General features: G+C 43.6%; 1 pseudogene; it reads right to left on the bottom strand.

The window, feature by feature from the left end:
* Positions 1–4710: 4710 nt before the first annotated feature.
* On the bottom strand, positions 4711–19739 carry LOC143642043 (chondroitin sulfate synthase 1-like; annotated as a pseudogene).
* Between the last annotated feature and the right edge of the window lie 1319 nt (positions 19740–21058).

Below are 21058 nucleotides of genomic sequence, written 5' to 3' on the forward strand. Positions count from 1 at the left end.
CAAGCACAGGGTGGATAGGTGTAAATATGCAGCCTGAGTTCCTGCTGAGGGCCCTTCCCTTCCTGTAGAACATCCTGTGGATCTTCCAGGGTAATATCAGCAGCCTTTCCTGGCCTTTTTGTCTCAAAGTCTTTGACCACACTGAGGGGATGGTCAAAGTTAAGATGGGAAGTGTGGAAACTAAAATAAACAAGACCATGATTTCTGGTTGAAAAGGAGGATGTTTATTGAGGGGGTTTCTGGGTTGAGAGAGAAGGGCAGGGATGGGAGGGGTGGGAGGAGAGAAGCTTCCCTGGGGTTTTCAGCTCCAAGGTAGTATGAGGGTCTGGGACCTAGGAACACTGTGCAGGGGACACACTCTTCTCCATGGTGCTCCCTTCATGAGTGACCTGGCAGGTGTATGTCTCATGAGATCCACTCATCTGCTGTCAGGGTCAGGTAGCTGCTGGCCATGTACTTATTGTCGGTCTGTTTGGAGGGGTGAGTGTTCTCCACACCCTGGGTGACCATGGTGACATCTCTCTTCCAGTCCATGGTCACGGCACCCAGATAGAAGTTGTTGATCTGACACAACAGTGTGGCCTTATTGCTCTGGAGCTCCTCAGAGGAGGGTGGGAACAGGGTGAGCTAGGGCCCAGCCTTTAACTGACCTGCAAAATGGACGAGGCCAAAGGGATCAGTCTTCTGGTGTCCACTCTGGAGCCCCTGTGTTCAGTGTGTGAGGAGGGTCTTCTTGTTCAGGAACTCTGTGTTGGAGCATGTGTGATGTAGAGGGTGTTTTGGGGAATTCCTTAAACTATTCCCCATGTTTAGCCTTTAAATAACCCAGGATACCTGTGTATCACCTTGCTGTCACTTCTTAGACCATGGTCTTTCACACAAATATGTCACCCTTGCCTTCCTGCCCTGCCTTCTTCTGACATCTTTCTGGTCCATCCTTAGTCTCTGTCTGTCCTCTGCGCTCTCCAGGACTCCAGTGTGTTCCATTATGGGTCATTTCTGACCTGACTCCTTGGCTTTGAGGGCCAGAGATTTTACTAAGGAGCCCATTTTCATCCCAATGTATCTCTTCTTGAGTCTCTGCCATGGATAAGGCTTTTTATTTCTTAAAGTCTGTCTGTCTGTCTTGGCCCCTCTCATTTTGCAGAGTCAGACCAGAATGCCTTGTTTACTGGTCATATCTGTAGGTTTCCTGCATTAGGTTCTGTTCATGTGTAAACACAAGAGCCTGTGCTTCTGCAGCATGTCCCTCTGGAGACCATATCTACCACTCTCATCTTCAGTCACTCTTCTCCTGCCTATCTGTTATCCAGCACCTCCTCTTTTTTTCTTCCTCCTAAGTTTCCTGAAACCCAATGTGTGTCTGGGCTCCAACCCTGGCCAAACTTGAAGACTTGGGTTTCCTTGTACTTCTTATCCCTTTCATGACCTTTGATCCTGAGTTTATAGTCCAGGATGCCTGGTCTGACTTATGAAATGATGTTCCCCACTCTTACTCCTTAGTGTCCTGAGTCGTTTATGTCCACCCTTTGTCACTCCCACAATGTCTTTTATTTCCTCTTCCCCTTAGATAGGGCCTCAAATTAACCCCTCACAAACTAATTAGAAAAGTGCCCCACAAGGGAGAACAGATCAGAATACATCTTATGGACCAGCATGCCAAGACAGACAGGCAGGCAGACAGACAACAAAATCTTAGTAGTTCATTCTGTGCAGTCTCTTGCCTCTGGAGTCAGAGGTTGAACAGCTGCCTACTAACCACTGAGATAATCACAAACATCTGAACAAAAAGAAAAGAGTTCACTTTACCAGAAGTAAAATCCAGGGAGACTTCTTGTCCCTGGACAGAGACAGGACACAGGAAAAAGAGTAAACAAGCAGAAATTTTCCCAAACTAAGGTTGAGCAAGAGAACAAAAAGTCACTCACCTAAGATGGTCAATTTGGTCCTTCTGCTGAACACCCAACTCTATGACACATACTTGTGCAAAAATTACTTTCTCTCTTGCCCTGACCCTCCCCCAGCCAGCTGCAACTGTACTGGCTGCAGCCATTGATGGAATTGGGCAACCTGTATGAAGGGAAGTTACCCTTGCTGAAAGATGATCAGTACGTGATGAGACCATGGGGGTCATTGTAATTCCTGTTTTCTCTTTGTGTTTAAAATTCTTACCATAAACTCCAATTTTTAAAATGAAGAGATGGGGCAGTGTTTTGGGATGGGGTGGATCCTGCCATTGTATGCACTAAGGCCATTGATAGGGCATTGGATAGTCCCAGTTTCTATATCCAAAACTTGGAGTCAGTTTAGTGCTGAGGCATATTAAATCTGATGTTTATGATCAGGTGTGTCCATAATCAAGGTCGAGGAGGACCCCTTTTTGTCCCATTGTGACACCAGAACTTCCTGTCTTTGCAAGTGGTATATTTGGTTTTGCAGCTCTGGTGCGGATTTTGCCATGTTCTTGATGAAGTAGACACTCAGAGAGGGGGCCTGTGAGCACTTTGGGCACAGAGGACTAATAGAGACAGCTAGGGGTGCATATTTAGGTTACCTAATCCATTGTCATGGCACCTGAGAGTGTGTCTCTGACTTTGGGCTGGAGGTGCACATGATTGAGCCCTATGAGAGAGGAAGGGTGTGGGCCTTGTGGGATGGAGAATCTGGGGGCTCTGAGTCCCCCTGGAAACTAGACCTTAGTAGTAGCTATTTTCATACATTAATTCTGCCCAGATTTATTATGAACTTTACCTAATTCTTGTCTTTAATTGATCTCTGACACATCTTCCTTGGGAAATCAATGAATGCTGGTTCTGTGCCCAGTTTGGTGCCTTTTCTCATTTGCCTAATTTCTTTCATATCTTTTCAAATGTTTCAATTTCCACCTTTTACAGGCTGACCATCACATAATACTAGCCATCAACCAACCATAAACCTTCTTCATTCTGGAAGGTTCTGTTCCAATCTTTCAGGGTTTCATTCCAACCCCATGATATTGTCAAACTTAATTTCAATTTCACATTCATTGGATCATACAATGATCATTTCTTTATGCTTTTGCTTTACCCTATGTTCCCCTAACTGTCTCCATGAAATACGAGTCTCTTTGAGAGTACTATAGGCCTCCCAAGAGTGTAGGTCAACACAATGTGGAAAATACTTTTTCATTATATTAGCTGTTTTTCCTACTGTAGAACTTGTATCTTTACTTAGCTAACATGTAATGTTAAAGCCTCGGGAATGCACATGTAAGTTTCATTTTCCAAACTATTCCATTATTCCCTGGTGATGACAAACTATGGACAACTCATTTGGTTAATAGTCTCCCAAAATAGTCTCATAGGAAATGGAAATTTCAAACATTGTTCATGCTAAGACCATGACCTTAGCCCAAGGGTCTTCTTTATCTTCATGTTTCTACCTCTAGGTTGTAGCTGAGCATCTGGAGTCCCCTTTATTTCTCACTAATTCCTCATCATGGTCAATGCCATTGTTCTAACAGGCCTCTGTCCCTTCCAGGTAGGTAAGGACATTCTGCAGGGATAAAATTTCTGGTCACAGTCCCGACCAGCATAGGGAACTCACCAATTCTATCGTGGGTTGGTGGATCAAATGAGCAGGAGATGGCATCTCACAGAGCCTTTGGCTCTGCTGTGTTCTTGGGACTGCTCCTCACCCCCAGACTGTGAGGCACAGCAGCCCTTACCCACCCTCACAGCCTCTGATGACTCTTTAAAAAATGCATTTGTAGATGGACAGCATGCCTTTATTTTATTTATTTTTATGTGATGTTGAGGGTCAAACCTAGTGCTTCATGAATGCTAGGCAAGTGCTCTGCCCCTGAACTACAGCCCCAGTTCTTGATGACACTGATTTCACCTAGAAGCCATGTTGTTCTCTGAACCTTCTATTTGCTTTCTCACTTATCATCCCCTGAGTTTAACACACATGCATTCCCTTTGAGGGAGGCAGGAGTCTGATGCACGAAAAAGCAAGGCCCCAAGCCCCAGGGTTCAGGGGATCCAGGTCCCTAAGTGGTGACATTTCTGCCTAGAGCCACAACCAGTTGCCAGTGGCACATTAGAAATGTGAAATGATACATGACTAAGTCCTTATTGATGATATTTAGGAATGAGGAACATGTGAGATCCACCTGGTGTGACCTTGTATGGGGGAATATAGTAGAGAGTTGGGGAAATGGGAATTTGGTTGAGGAGGGTACCTCCTGGGGTTATTCCCCAAGAGATGATTGAAATGGCACTAATTTTCCTACTGGGTGCCAGGATTCCTTTCACACTACACTGATAACTCTGAGGCCATTGCAATTAAAATAAAGATAAGAACAAAGGAGAGAGAGCAAGATTTGTGAATCACAATGGGACATTTTTTTGAGCAGTCAGTAGGTTCAGAGAGAAGGGCTCAGTAGGAAGACTAAGAAAAGGAGGGGTCCCTCACCAGGGTCCTTCACTTCCAGGATCATGAGGGTGGGGTTAGGGACAAAAGGTTAAGAACATCCTTCAGGAGACACACTCTTCTCCAAAGTGTTTCCTTCATTTGTGACCTGGAAGCTAAAGCTTTTGGGATATTTCCACGTGTCAGGTGTGATGGTCAGGTAGCTGCTGGCCATGTACTTGTTGTTGGTCCATTTAGAGGGCTGGGTAGTCCTCACACCCTGGGTGATTGTGGTACTATCTGCCTTCCAGGCCACAGTCACGGCACCAGGTAGAAGTCATTGATCAGGCACACCAGAGTGACCTTGTTGGTCTGTAGCTCCTCAGAAGAGGGTGGAAATACAGTGAGTGAAGGAGAAGCCTTGGGCTGACCTGTGTGGATAGAGAAGTGGTGTGGGTCAACAGAGGACAGCCAAGGTATTGGGGATAACCCCAAAGTTACTGCGATCATTTTCTTATCCCCTCAGGGACTCCTCTTCCATTTTCTTTCCTTTCTTGTTCAGTTAAGCCACCTGGAGAACAGACAACCCTTTCCAAGGTACCTCTCCCAAATAGTCTGTGTCCCTCCCCTTTGTAGCCTTAGTTAATACTAGTTGTCACTGGAGTAGGTTGTGCGCCCTCTTCCCTGGCCTGAAGTCCGAGTTTGGAATTTTCCCCTGACCTCCTCAGGCCCTCCGCAGTCCATATTTCCACCTCACTTTATCCTTCTCGTGCCCAGAACCTCCTCTGTGAAATGATGAGTGCTCTTGGTCCATCCAGGATGGAAGGATGGTTCTGGTGGCAGTGGGGAAGTCTTGAGCCTGTACTCACTTCACAGGGTTCCTGAAACTTCTGGTCCTCCTCAACATCAGGTTCTGCTCCAGCCTGGTCCTCTCAGCTCTTTTGCAAAAGATTTGGGCTCTACCTAGAAGTTGGGGCTCCTCCAAGTCTGCCATCTCCTCATTACAAGACCCTTTGCCTCTGCTGTGTTCTTGGGACAACTTCCTGCCCTAGACTATGGGGCACAGAAGCCCTCACCCATCCTCACAGTCCCTGATGACTCTGGAATTCACCTAGCAGCCAAGGAGTTCTGTGAGCCTTCCATTTGCTTTCTCATTTATCATCTCCTGAATTTAACATGTGCTTGAGGAAGGCAGGACTCTGATGCATGAATAATAAGGTCTCAATCCCCAGGGTAAAGGGGATACAAGGACAGAGGAGTCTTTGCTTCTTTCTGAGGACCATCCTGTGAGGGCTGCTCACTTTACCAAGTCCAATCTGGCTCTGAATCCCTCTGCCCTCATGGCCCATTAGAGGACCAGGGAGGTGCAGCCTAGAGTGAGCCAGACCTCTTTCGCGGTCTACTGTTGATGTCTATTTGGAGTAACCGCTTGAGTGCCCAGGGGCTAGGTTCCCAGCTCCAGTCTTGTCCCTGGGTGTTCTGTGAAGCCTTCTCAAACTGGATGAACATTCAGCCCTCAGCCTGGATTCTGGGGGCCTGTGAACTCTCAGTAAGGCCTAGTGCCCCCTAATGATACCTGGTCCCTGATCTCCCCTGGGTCTTCAGTCCCAGAGGAGGGAAAGGGACCCTGTCCCTGTCTCCAGCCCGGGCCTCCAGGACAAGGCCATATCCAACAGTTGGAATCTGAAGGTAGCTGCTTCTGCTGTTGGGACCCTTCCTGTTGTCTACCACATGACCACAATAAGTGATCTCTCCTTAAGACAGGGTACAGCAGAGAGTAAGAAGCCCTTAGAGAGCAAAAATAGACTTTCCCAAGACCTGAGGATATGGAATAGATTGAAAAATTTCAGAAGAGCCACTTATCTAGAATAGTGAGCTGGGTCCAATCACCAAAGACATATCGCAGTGATTGAGGCTTGGACTAAAACCCACAGGTTCAGCACCTGGGGTCTGCTCCCTAAGGATTGGGCAAGAATGGAAACTCTTGGGCATGACAGGTAGGGTTGTTTCCTTGGCATACTGCAGGTTGTTGACTGGCTATCCAGATACTCATCCCCCTGTTCCATGCATACAGTGCCCATGGCCTTTGACATACACCATGTGTGTCCCCTATCTCTGGAGTTCTCAGTGCTGACAAAAATGCTAAGCACAGTTACTGCCTGGAAAATCCCTTATTGATGCATATTCTTAAGTGGTTATGTGATGTGGGAGAGAGTTCTGGGCTGGACTGGACCTGCTCAACCTCTCGTGGTCTCACTTTAGAACTTCTGAATCCCCTTTAGACAAATACCCAATTGTCCAACCCTAACAGTTTCTTCCCTGGACTCACAGACACTGATCATGCCTGACTTAAGGAACCTCCACATGGAGATACTTCTACTTGCATTTCTACCCATGGAGACTTAGTGCAATCCACCACATTTATGAAACCTTCCCTGATGTCCCAGACCACGCTTTGTATCCATTCAGACTTCCATTTATCCATCCATCCATCCATCTATCCATTCATTTAACCAATCATCCAAAATGTCTATGAAACACCCACCCACGCCAGGCACTGTTTTGCATCCTGGAACATTATAGGACTCCCTTAGCTCTCATCCTCATATTTTCCTGAAACTTCTCAAGTCAAGGTTTAAAAGGCCCTTGTCTCAATCTGTATGTCTTTCCTAGTAGCCTGATGTCTCTGCAGGAGTTCCCTTTTTCTGGTCATTCTCTTCTCTTTCGTTGTGGATATGGCCCACACTCTTGCTCCCATTTCTTCCTTTTCTCCTTGACCCATGCATAGCTGATGACCCTAGACTATCACCAGGTGCTTTTTCCTCTGTACCTTCCCACTGTTTCTGATTTGACCCTAACCATGCACTTGCACAACTGTCCCAGGTCCAAGATCCCTATTTCTTGCTCTGACATTTCTTCTCGGCACCAGATCTACATTTATTTTGATTCCTGATCCTATTTTTGCTTGAATGTCTTGCAGGCACCTTGAACTCAACAGCTTCCAACTACATTAATTTCCTTGAAAATTTGATCCCCTGCAGTGTCCTCATTTCAGCAATTTGTCTCTAAGTCAGACGTCTGGAGTAATCTTAGAATGCTTTCCACTCATTGAATCACCTTGTGTATCCTAGACCCTATACCACAACCCAATATACTATTAAGATATTCAAAAGAAAAAGGAAATTACAGAAGTCACACTCTAAGAATTGATTGGTGTCTTTGTCAAATCTGAGTTTATCTTTAAAAATAAAGGTAGTATATTTACACTGCAAGATTATGTATTACATTGGGATCACCATTTTTATTTATTTATTTATTTACCTTATCAGCAGAACTAATTAGCACTGGTTGTATTGAAGATATGCAGGAGGTTTTTTGAAACAGATTTAGTGTCATATTGATATGAATCCAACTCTTATTTCTGAATAAGAAAGGAAACATTTATCCTTGCATGAAGGTATTCAAGGAAATTTCCTCAACTTATTAAAAAGTGTCTTTCAAAACTTACAACAACCTTCATACGTAAAGGAAAAAAACATTTGCATCAGAAACCAGGAAAGTTGCTCATTCACACTTTTCAATATTCAACAGATTCTACCCAATGAAAGGAGATGAAGGGAAAGAAAGTTATAAGTATTCTGAAAAGAGAGAGAAAATATTTCCTGCAAATGATGTGCTAGTCCACTAAAAAACCAACCAACCAACTTAAGAGAATTAGTAGAACTATTAGAATTCATACAAGAATTAAAGTGGCTGAACAAAAGAGTGACATGTAAAAATGATTAGGTTTCTCTGCTGCATAAGCAGTAATATTTTAGAATATAGAATTGGGGAGAAATTTCCATTTCAATAAAATTATATTTGAAACACTTACAAATAAATAAGATTTATAAATAAATAAATAAATAAACCAGAAAAATAAACCAGATTTTCAATGAATAAATTACAAAACTCTTTGACTAGAGACATAAATGTGAGTGAATGGAAAGCATGTCATGTTCCTGGGTGAAAGTACTGAGCTTATAAAGGTATCTGTTCATCTCAAATAAACCATATATTCCCAGAAAGTACAAATATAATACCAAAAGAATGATTTTTGAGAATTAGGAAATTGATACCAACATTCAACAGGAAGTAAGATGGAGAATATGTGTTGATATTTAGGAAATCAGTAATAATCATGGGTTATTTCCCTAGCAGATACAAAAACATATTTCAAAGCTAAAATAATCACAACAAAATAGAAGGAAGCAGGAACAAATCAATACTTCAAGAGAACCACAGAGAGAATGTGATAAGTCATTGTTTAGCATTTGATAAAAGTCTCATTTATATTCAACAGACGTCTTTCCATTTGGCAAATAAACAAAGTTATATGCCTATGTGCACGAACTCCAGATAAAGTTAAACACACATGCACCAAAATAACAAAAGTACTAGTACAAAATAGAAGAGTGATTTTATCATATCTAAATAAAAATCACCTTCCTAAACTTGGCACGAATCACAGAAACCATCAAGAGAAGGCTAAACCGAAGTGACACAATAAGATTAACAACCACTTTATGGTGGAAGACCTCATAAACCAAAGTTTTAAAATAGGTCAAGGGTAAATATTTATAACGCATTTTCTAAACAAGGGGTTAAGTTTCTATAGACAATATAAACAGATACAAGCAACAGAATTAAAAAGCAGGCAACATTATGACTTGTTAATTCACAGGAGGAAACACTAAGTAAAAAATAATAAAGGATAAACATTTGAACAACAATCAAATAAATAATAAAACAAACACATTTCATTTTTTTCTCAACACATGGGTAAAGTAAAGAAAGATCAACAAATCACATTATTGGCAAGGAGGTAGGAGAGAGGGCACTGCCACTCACTGTAGTGAGTATAAATTGGAGCAGCCTTTGGAAGTAGTTTGGAACTACCTACAAAATCTCTTCGGAGATTCAGAATTTCCACTTTTAGGCATTTAATCTTTAGAGATACAGAAGTACAGTATGCTCACCTCCAACCCCCAGATTTTCAAAGCATCATCTCTTGTGTATTTTCTAGTGGAGACGATCTAAATGATCCTTAAAAGGGGAATGATTATAAAATTTTGGTACATCCAAACTGTTCCTAGATAACAATTTATGAGAATACCATAGATCCATATGGACTAATCTAGAAAATTCAATCATAGATAGGTTAAAAATCTAATTTCAGGGTAATATACAGAGTGTGACTTTATTTTCAAAAAATAATATCTCAACACCAACTCTCTCTCCTAGAGTGTGTGTGTGTGTGTGTGTGTGTGTGTGTGTGTGTGTTTTCAATAATGTACATACAATGAAATGTTGAACTATATAGAACAACAAGACAGTGGCCATGGAAAGTGGAATAGGTTTTTTGGGGAAAGATGGTAGGAAAGAGAGGGTAACAAAAAATATTTGCTGTTTACATTTTATACATCTATATATAATATACTTATTATAATATAATATACTTATTTATTTATTTATAATATAATATACTTATTTTTTTTATTTTTAAGGAAAATATTCATATATTTACAAAAAGTGTTTCTATTATATTATAATCATTTTAGAAGAGAAAATGAACTATTTCCTCATGTGAACATTTTCATAAAGTCAGAAAACTATAAAACTAATATTGAAATTAAGTGAAACTACACCAGCTAGAGACATACTATTGAAAATTTTAAAAAATAAATTGAAAAAAAACTTCAAATTTTAAAGACAGGCTTTTCAAAATTCACACATATATTAAGAACATCATTGATAAGAGTCTCTAAGTTGTCAACTTACATTTTTAAAAAGAATTTCTCATTACTAGCGATGCTTCAGAATCAGTTTTTATAAAATTGATGAATTTCTCATGTCAATATTAAAATAACATTATTAAGCAGTAATTTGTTGCCAGAGTCTACCTTACAAATATAATTTTGAAGGTTTGCGTAAAATGATTTGTGATGATGTGCCACACTACTCTGTCACACCCTTTCTCATGGATATTTCAATTATCTCCAATTTTCTCCCATTATTAACAATATTGAGCTAGATAGATAGCCTTGTTGTAAATCTTTGGTAATGGCTTTATTCTTCCCCCTGAGGATAAATTTCAAGAAGTGGAATTATACACTTTAGATAACCCAGTTTCTTTCATGACTTCTTGCCTTTTGCTGAATTTGTTGTACATTGAAACCCTTATAAACAGTTCATGTAAGTGCCCATTCCTTCCAAGTATCATTGCTCTAAATTCATTAGTAAATTTCACAGCAATTTTGACAAGTGGACCAGTGCATTCTCTCCATGCCCAGGAGATGTCTGTGGTCTCAGTTCGCCAACTCCCAGATCTTCAGCAGCTGCCCCATCTCTGTCTTCTGTCTCTGTCTCTGGACACAAATCTGGCCTCACAATAGACTCCAAACCTGAGCCAGTTTTTCAAAAACACGTTTGACTCTGACTTAAATCCCCCAGAGCCTGCACCCAGACAGCAGAACCTAGTCTGGGGCACGAGACCTAAGGGTTCCACCTGCTTCAGCCCAGAAGCTCCCTGTTTCCCTTGGTGCCCACTCCCTTCCCTAGTATCTCTGCTGGGCTACCCCATCACTACCCAGCACCCATTCATCTGTGATACCAGCTTGGGCATCAACCCACAGAGGGAGCACCCTTCTCTAACTCTGTGGCTCCCAGAAATGACCACGAGTCTGTCCCCCATGACTAGACAGGTTCCTTAGTGCAGGCAAGCCCTCTTTATTGTCTCCAGGCCTGTCCCTCAGGAAATGTTTATGACCAAGGCAGTGAGGGTACATCCTTGGGAGACCAAGTCAAATCCTCACTTCATTCTCAGGGGAGGGCTTTGCAGAACACCCCTTCTCTTAGACCATCATAGGTCAAAGCTGAGGATATAGCTCAGTGGTAGAGAGGGGCTTATCATGGGCCAACCACTGGACTCACTCCTCAGCACCTCCCTTTTTGTCACAAAATGCAAGACAAGGTCATGCATCTACAGCTCTGGGAAGGAGGCAACCTCATGATGAAGCCCTGGTTGAGGATTGTTGGCTGAGGGTCTGATGACTGGATCCCTGCTTCCCATCATAAGTGGTCCAGCCAGACCATAATGGTGCAGAGCACAGCCAAGAGGAAGCGTGGAGAAGGAGGAGTGAAAAAAACTGAACCCTGTGCAAATGGGAGATTCTACCAATGGACTATAGGAGTGAGTGAAGGACTGAGGAGCCAAGATTAATAATAGTTCAATAGAATGTTGAAAATTAATTCAAACAAACCCAAAATGGACAAAAAATCAGCACTTTAGGCCAGCATCTAAAGCTGATCCTTTGTCACCCCTTTTGCCACCTCTCTTGCCCTCCTCCTCTTCCACCCATTCCCAGCTTCAGCTGAGACTCCCATATTCCTCCAAGACTCCTTACTTGCTCCAAGGCTCTGCAGGTTGGACAGACTACTTCATGGTCAGGCACCTGGACCCAAAGCCCATTCCTAGTTGCTACAGTTGGGGCCTCTACCATGGGAATCTACTGCCATGCCCAGCAGCAACAGGAGGGTCCAGTACCCAGTGGCCTACCCTGGGCCTATCTGCTCTCAGGGTCAGAGGCATCTTTGTGGCATGAGGTGCATAGAGGGTACAGTCCTGCTCCTCCTGCTGGCAATGACTGCTTCAGTATATACAGGTCCATGTGACCCTTGGCCCCATCCTCTTCCTGGATTGGCTCTGGTCTCTGTCCTCAGTTGGCCTGATCCAGGGTCCATGGCTGTTACCCCTGGGGGTCTCTTGCAGAGAGATATCTGCCAACTGCCCTGCTTTGTTAAGGATTCAGGGCCCAACTGCTCCTCAGGGCAGCCACCTGTCTGGCCCCATCCCTGGAACCCTGGGTGGGGCCCTCCTGAGCCACCTTTTGCATCTTTCCTTAGTTCCCCAAGGGCATCATGGGTGTGTGGACTGTCACCCAGGGGCCTAGAGAGGCTGTGCAAATTGGCTGAGTGCTCATTGGAACAGGAGCCCCAGAAGACTTGATGTCAGGAGGAGGGGACAGGGCTGTGGCTTTTCTGATCAGGCCCCAGGCTAGACTCCTACACATTGCACTCTGGCCAGTTTAGACCAACCCTACCTTGTCTAGGTTGACTAAGCCTGGCCTGCTCCTGTCTGGCTCTCTCTCGAATCAGGAAAGGATCCTCCCTACAGGGAGTGATTCTGTACCCCCCCCCCAGACAAGCAGTGGTGGTGAGATCAAGATGCTGAGTCCCTTCAGGCATAGGTCACTTCTGGGCTTCAGTTTTCTTGTCTGTAAAATGGGGAGAATGTTTCTTGTGTATCAGGGAGGTTATGAGGGTTAGTGAGACCAGCAGGTGTCTGATGAATGCTGGTTTCCTTGTTTGCTATCTCACTTTGGGTTCAGAACAACTCTTGGGGTACCCTTGGGGCAAGTGTCCCTGTTTTACAGATGAGAAAATGAGGACCCAGAGAAGATGAATGTAGGGTACAAATTTGTTCTGTAAGTGGGGTGAAAGATAAGCTAGAAACTAGAAATGAGCTTGTCCCTTGCATTTCCAGTCTTTGGTCCACCTGGAAGACTTGTGCCTGGCTCCCTGCCGAGTCAAAGTTTGAGTTCTGTTAGGCAGTGATGGAGGAGGAGGAGGGGGATGGGCACAGGCTTAGAGTTGGGGTGCATTGAGGGAAAGGTATATTTTTCATAATTTAATGGTTATAGTGACTGGCTGAGTGATTTACACACTTTAACCCTCCCCTATTTGAAGATGAGGAAGTCGATGCTCAGGAAGTTGCCCTACTTTTGTGATGCCACAGGGCCAAGAAGTAGGCTAGAGTTGCTAGAGTTGTATTTTGAAGCCTGGACTTTGAATGGCACCAGGACATTCTTTGTTGATGATGACACTGTTCTCCAGATGGTGTCAGGCTGCTCAGTGCATGGGAAAACTCAAAGTTCTGAGTCCATTCTATGATGGCTGCTCAGTTAAACATGGGCCCAATCTGAACCTTATAGAATAGAGTTTTCTTCTGCATTACTTGTGCACTGGTGCCATTTGGGCTCCTTCACATCTCTGTACTCTGATGCCCTGAAGACTAGTGTACAAATGTTTGAGATCCTTAGGACTTTGGATTTTACCTCCTGATGAAAACTCCCTGCTCTGCCACTCATAGGACTGAAGTGTGGATCAGTACTTTTGTTTTCCTATTGCTTTTTCTGCCAGAAGAAAAAAATTAAGTGTTAATTAATACATGATATCTATACACATTTATGGGTTACAGTGTGATGTTTAAATATGTGAATTTATATTTATACATATATTTCAAATGACTAGGTCAGGGGCATTGGCAAAAGGATTGACTCAAACATTTATCATTTCTTGTGTGGGAAACTGTCAAAATCCTCTCAATTAGCTACTTTGAAATATACAATGAATTGTTGTGAACCATAATTACCTTGTTATACCATAAGAAATTAAATGCATCCCTTCAAGTTCAGAAATGCAGCTCTGTGGGAATTTGCCTTGTTTTGTTTTAGCGATTATTAAAGGGGTCTCCTACGAGCAACCAAGGTAAATTTTCCAAAAGTTCTCTTTCAAGAGTTGCTTGTTTTGAATTATAAACTCTTCAAAATTCCAAGTAAGTTTGGTGAAAATCAGTCTAGCAATATCCATGGGATGTAGTAATGGAAATGGAATTTCCCATTGTGAGTATAGATCGTGGGAGTCAGGAAAAAATATGGAGCTCAGCATTTCTTCATGTCTCTTAAGCCCAAGTGTTGAACATCTTTTATTCTGGACTGTGTTTTCAAGGATATTTGTATAGTGAGCAACCTTGGAAGGTAGAGTGTTTCCCTTTGGAACATAGAACAGGTAGGCTTGCTGTTCAAAATAAAACATTTGGGGTGCTCAACTCCGGTTCACAAATATCACCTGACCTTCTTTGCATGGCTTTGTGGAAAAAGTGCAAGAAAGTGCTGCTTTGGGGCACCTGCTATTGCTGTGAGTGACAATCTGTTCTTTGTCTCTGATCTAGGAGTCAAAATATTGTGTTCTGCAGCATCTGTGAAACTGTGGCAAGCTTGCAATTTGGCTTGTAAATAAGGTAAAGTCTCAGAACCTTCACAGTTATCAATAATGATCATGAAGAGATGAAAGAGATAAAATGAAGGTTGGTAATCATAACTGAATGATTTTTCTTAACTCATCAGATCGGATTTCAAGGATCCCCAGGCTGGATCTTTCCTTGGCACAATGTTGTTTTCTCCTTTTCTGAGGGCCAAGACTGGTGCTAATAAACCCCACATGTCACTGAACTTGCAGATGAACAAGGTGGTGTAAAAGATGTCTTGCATGGCTCAGGGGACAAGCCCTGGGAGGTCCCTGAGCCAGTTCAGCTTCTCTCCTGTGGGGGTGCATGCCTCACTACTACCTCAGGCCTTGGACTCCTCACATCCCGGGGACTGGTGACAGGTTCCATCCTAGGAGTCTGGGCTACAGCTGTTCCATCCACAGCACCCCTATATGGGCATGGCTATCTCACTACTCAGGACCCAGAAGCTGTGGTTTCCCCAAGAGACTGTCCCAAGTCTCAGGGAGAATAAATGAAATTGTCCCTAAACACAGCATCCCCAGCTATACTTCCCCCAGGCTCAGCTGCCCTCTCCCGATCAGCTCATGCACCTGCAGCAGATGTCTCACCAGAGACCCCATCCTCACATGGTGGCCACACTCAGAAATTCAAAAGCCCAGGTCTGGCCTGATCCTGAGAGATCCTCAGGGGGCTGGGCAGGGGATCTCCCCAGCTGTTGCTGCTGCAGCTCTAGGTGCCCACACCCTCCCCTGCTCCAGACTGACATACACTGAGAGCTGAATTCTGGCAGTGACAGAGGAGTCTGGGTCTAGCTGGCCCTTTTCTCAGTGTCTCTGGAGCCTGGATTGTCTCTCCTGGTGAAAAGGGGTAGATATGCTTTTCCAGTTGCTCCCATCAGAAGTACTTGTCCTAGCCTCCTGCCGCCTCACTTCTGCTCACACATCTCAGAGACTCTCCCTGTGGCTATGGGACACTCATCTTTCCCAGGCCCAGGTGTCCTCAACTTCCTTCTCCCTTTCATCCCCAATGGTTCTTCTCATTTCATGTGGTTGTCCCACTGCAGAGTGGGGAATTGGGGATTCTGTGGCAGAGGATGATGATATTGTTCTGGGGACAAAACAATGGTTCTGAGCCTCAGAATTCTCAGGTAGGGGCTAGCTCTGTAGATCCAAGTCCCCTTGGAAGCCTCCAAAATCTTAAGAACCCTGCCTCCTCTGGTAATATTTGGGGAGTAGAGTATCCCCTACCTACCTCAACTCTCCCCAGGAATTAGGAGAGACTCTTCTCCCCTAGTAGAATATGGTATCACAGACTTACCAACCTGGCATGGATATTCTAGCTCCTTCTATTGATGACTTAGTGGAAGTACAGAGAGGGAGTTTTTCTTGCCTAAGACACACAGCAACTTTGTATAAAGTCTGTGTCCTTGGACTTGACTAGTACCAGCCAAGACCTTGGGAGGACCAGACATTTTAAAACACCTGGGATGAAGCTAGCCTGAAACTGGATGGTGGTTTTGGGGGACAATTTTAATTCTTTAACTTCAATCTCTCCATCTAAGTGTTTGGAATGGAACCTGACATGGACAATCCAATACTGGCCAGCAGAGAAGGCTGGTCATTCAGTGGAAGGCTGCACGGGTGGTTACAGGAAGAGGGATGCAGGGATAAAACTCTGGTTCTGCATTCCTGCAGTGTTAGCTTTCCATCATTCTAACAAACACCAGAAAAAAACAACTTAAATGGATAAAAGGTCTCTTCTGCCTTTCCGGAATGGATGTTTTGGTCCATGATTAGTTGACTCCATCACTTTGGCCCTGAAGTAAGGAAGTTGATCATGTTTGGTAGCACATGGTAGAGAGGATCTGCCCACCTCACGGCAGGTAAGGGAAAGAGGAAAAGAGAGAGAAACGAGGACTCCATTTTCCCCTTGAAGGGTACACCATCTATGACTGAAGACCTTCCACAATCCTCAGATCTTAAAGGATTCACCATCTCAACGCTGCCATAAGACCAGACTGCAACATCAGTTGCATGCACTTGCTGCTCAACTTCCTGTAATAGAACTTGAGATGACTTTATAAAAACTTGTAAAAAGAGAAAAAACTGAGTAATATTAAAAAGCAGAATGTTACAGTGTTTTGTTTCTTTTTGTTACTATAATACTTCAAGAGAATGTTCAGGATTTTTGTCATAGGACTATAGAGAAGGGACCTGGAAGGCATTCAAGATATTTTTTTCATCCAAGACATTTCAAATCATCCAAGACATTTCTGCTACATAAGGTTCAAAGGAATACGTGTTCAAAGGCAAACACTAACCACAATTTTGTTCACAAAGCTGAATATTAAAGGAGTCCTATGAAAGAAAATCACTTAGAAATTGTATCCTTGCATGGACTTTAATAGCTGATCTTACAAAAAAAATTAAATAGATAATTAAAAATGTTTTGTCCAGCGGAGGTGGCTGGCTGCTTTGACTGTAACTTGGATTATTTTTCTCCAGTCACCTTTCAGCTAATTGCTGCATAGAACCATGTGATGATGCTTTGGACCCCAAATACACTTTGTATTCTTTGGGATCCAGATTGGGGTCATGGAAGACAGGGTGCTGGACATGAACTACTCCTACCTCCTGGCTTCTGAACATCTTCAAACCTGCTTGGAAAACATTGCTGAAGATTTCCACATCCTTCAGCCCCAGGTATGGATGGAAATTGCCACCCACTTGGACAAGATGTCCTTTAAGTACCAGTAATGCCAAAAACATAGTTTCTCCAGAAGCCAGTTTTTTTGAGTAAAAGGAAAAATGGTTGTCCCTGGTAACTTTCTCACCATAAATAATGTTTCAATCACACTGTCTAAAGATGATTGGAGAATGTGTTTGTTGGCCCCAAACTGTATTTGCTCAACACTGTTGCAGGGTTCCATGGTAACAGCAGTCAACTTCACAGAAGAAGTGCAAAGATTTGTTAATAATTGGGAACATTCCACCCTGAGGGCCAGAAAATTGAAAATTCTACAGACATAGGCAAAGTCTTCATATCACCTTTAGGGTACTTACTGCTATAATCTCTCATCCTTTCTACTAGAGTTTAGCCTTATCAGGATTGGAGTCAGAATAAAAATGTAGTACAACCACTTTGGTGTTCTGATTTGGGGTGGGACATGTCTTCCCCAAGTTTCCCAGAAACCTCACAAACATGTCAAAATGTCCAGATAATGGCATCAGTATATGACATTTTCATCTTTGGGCTCTTTGCATTTGTTCTTGGATCCAGGGAACTGGAAAGGAAGAAGCTTCTTCAGGGAACTAGAGAGGAAGAATAGGTTTTCAGACTTCTGGTTGATTCTGTTGGCCAGCTCCTGAGTGTCTAGTTTCTCATGCTCCACAAACTGGATCTTGCTGAAAATCTGCTATAGGTCTGCATGCCTCGTCACTGGAACTGACATCTTCTTGCCTTTATACTTCCTGGGTAGAAGAAGCAGGTTCAGAATGTACTCTGCCCCATACATGGAATTCACCACAAGACGATAGCCACCTCGGATATCCTTGAAATCCATGATGCATTCCCAGGTCTTGGTGGTGGCCTTGATCATTTCCACAACCTACATGAAGATATCATCCAAGGGCTGGAGATGTGGCTCAAGCGGTAGGGTGCTCGCCTAGCATGTGTGCAGCCTGGGTTCGATCCTCAGCACCACATACAAAACAAAGATGATATGTCCGCCAAAAAACTAAAAAATATTAAAAATTTCTCTCTCTCTCTCTCTCTCTCTCTCTCTCTCTCTCTCTCTCTCTCTCTCTCTCGGGTGCAGATTGGGTAACTGTCCACAGGCAAATATGAATTCTACCCAGTCAGAAATTCCCATTGCAGAATTTCCTCTTGATGGCAGGACTGAAACCTCATGAGGGAAGCAAGGATTCCCAGATGTTGGTCCTCTTTATGCATCTCTGTGTTGCTGTATTTGCTCATTAGGATGATTTCTCATTGGAACTATATTGTGTGATGCTGCTGCTCTGCAATTTGCTGACTGAGAATGTAGCTGTGCAGTTTGTGCTGGTAGCTTGGGTTTTTGTTCAGGTTGAAGGTGATAGCTTAGTGAATCTTACTGCAATGGAGATCTCAGATGTACCCCTTCTTGTTCTTTTCAGAATTCTAATTTAAAAAAAAAAAAAAGCTGATGCATCTCACAAGACCCAAAACACTTCTGTGGAGCTCAGTCCTGTCTGCCTGAGAAACAGGGGCTCACTGATATTCAAGCTCCTCAGAAATCTCTTCAGATAATCTCCTTTGATATAAAGATCATCATCTGCTTCCAGATCACTGTCCAAGCAGTGCTCATGCATATATTTAAGCATCATAAAAGTCTTCTGGGGTAGGTAAGTGACATCCACACCCCACAGTGGCACTACTGGAATTGGTACAGATGTGTCTGAACCCTCAGTAGAGAAAAACTCCACTATCCCAAGAATTGCCTTAGGTCATGTTCTGAAGGTGGTCACAGCAGGAGTCTGAAGTATTTCTGGGTGGTCATGACTCCCACAAAGAGCAGGTTCCTGTCATGTGAGGCCACCAACTTGGCAAAGCCTTATGGCCACAGCTGTGCCTCACGGACATCTTCCTGTGCCCTGCAGCCTGGGTCTTTTGCTGTGCCCACAGTCCTCCGTCTGCTGTGTCATCACTGATGCGCTGGTCCCACTGGTTGTAGCTCTGAAGCACAGAGCAGAGCAAGCCTGTGAAGCCAGCACAACGCCCAGCAGGACCCAGATCTGAGGCCACAAGCAGAGCTAGACTCACCAAATTGCCTGGAGCCATGCCCATGCCACTCTGCCTGCAGGGCCGCTCCCACCACCTATGTTCAGGAGCCCACCCACCACAGCTTCCAGTGGCAGAGACCAACTTGCCCTCGTGCCAGAAGGCCTGGTCCCAGATGCTCAGCCGGTGACTAGGGCCAGTCATGCCCATGGCTGCCACAAAGCTGACAGCAGGCCTGATGCTGAAGCTTCATTATGCAGACCGGCCCACACCACAGTGATGTGCTCCTTTAAGAGGGGAACATGCCCTGCACATGCAAGCTGCATCTCCTGAGCAAGGCTGCCATGACTGTTCTTGCTTTGCCATGGGAGTGTGGGGGCAGTGCAAAGGCAATGACAATGCCCTGATGGCACCCAGGCAGGTGCTGCCCCTGTTCTCCTTGTGGCCTAGACTGCTGCTGCTGTTGCACATCCTCAGACATGGCTCACCATTTCCCTTTGATATATTTTGAGTTGATTTTTATGCAATGTGAGAAATAGGGGTCTAGTTATATTCTTCTACATATTCCACCATGCCCTTATACTAAGCGGTTTCTGTGATAGAGTCAGAAGCTCATGAAGACCTGTGAAGTCATGAGCCAAAAATTAATGTGCCCTTCTCTAACTTGTTCCTGTCAGGTATAATGGTCACAGTGAAAAAGAGCTGACAACCACAAATGGGACAGGTACAGACCACATTTGTGGTTCTGGTAGTCCTGCCCAGCATGAAATACCAAGAGGAGTCCTAAGACTTAAGAAGGGTAAGAGATGGGAACTTCACCTGAAGAATTAATATCTCTGCTAAAGGTACTTACATAGCTGAACATAAATCCTAACAATGATATAGTTTTGTACTTTAGTTTCTAACATATTACCATGTGAATTAAAGACAGGATAAATAAAGTTCACAGTTTGAATCAATAATGGAAATGAACACAAGAATGCCAGTATGCACATCATACTTATGACAACAGCATCATAAACAAGAAGGAATACATGAGGGTGGGAGGAGAGGGAACATGGTAATAGAACTCAGGCAGCATCATTGCAAACTATGTTGGTATTGATGTAAAGCACATAGAAACCACTATAAAAATAAATTTCAAGTATAGATAAAAGGACATGAAAGGTAACAAAAGTGGTATGATAGGGGAAAATAAACCAATCACAATGGAATCTGCTAGGGGAGCAGTGAGGAACCTAAAAAAAAAAAGGATAAAACACATGTAGAAAACAGCACATAGGCAGAAGTCTGTCATTATCTGTGATGACATTAGATGGACACATGAGTCTTGGTTTCTCAATACCTAAGAAGCCTGCATCCACACAAATTTTCACACAATTACTCTACACTATTGCATGTGGGGAGATCAGCTTGGGTTTGACAGATTCTCTTCCAACAGATACAAAGAACCTGTTGACATGAACTTGAATTGCCATGACTTCCCATGCACTGTCAATGCCACCAATCTGAGTCACAGTTTTGCCACAACTGGCACAGAGTGAGGCTGGACATACTGACAATAGGTGCTCCAGTGACAGAAGATTTGGGTTCCTCAGGAGAGGGGCTGCCACTCTGTGAATCTTAAACCAGCAAATGTCAGTGGAAGGGCATTCAGAGGAATCCAGAGAGAAGCTGGTGTGGCATAGAGTTCAGGAGTCAGGCCATCCTTGGGGGTGAAAAGGAGGAGTCCAACTATAGTCCCTGAATGGACATCAGGAGTTTTTAATCTGTGTCTGGGGTTGCAGTGACATTGCAGTG

This window comes from Callospermophilus lateralis, chromosome 1 (assembly GCF_048772815.1).
Source record: "Callospermophilus lateralis isolate mCalLat2 chromosome 1, mCalLat2.hap1, whole genome shotgun sequence".
Classification (NCBI taxonomy): Eukaryota; Metazoa; Chordata; class Mammalia; order Rodentia; family Sciuridae; genus Callospermophilus; species Callospermophilus lateralis.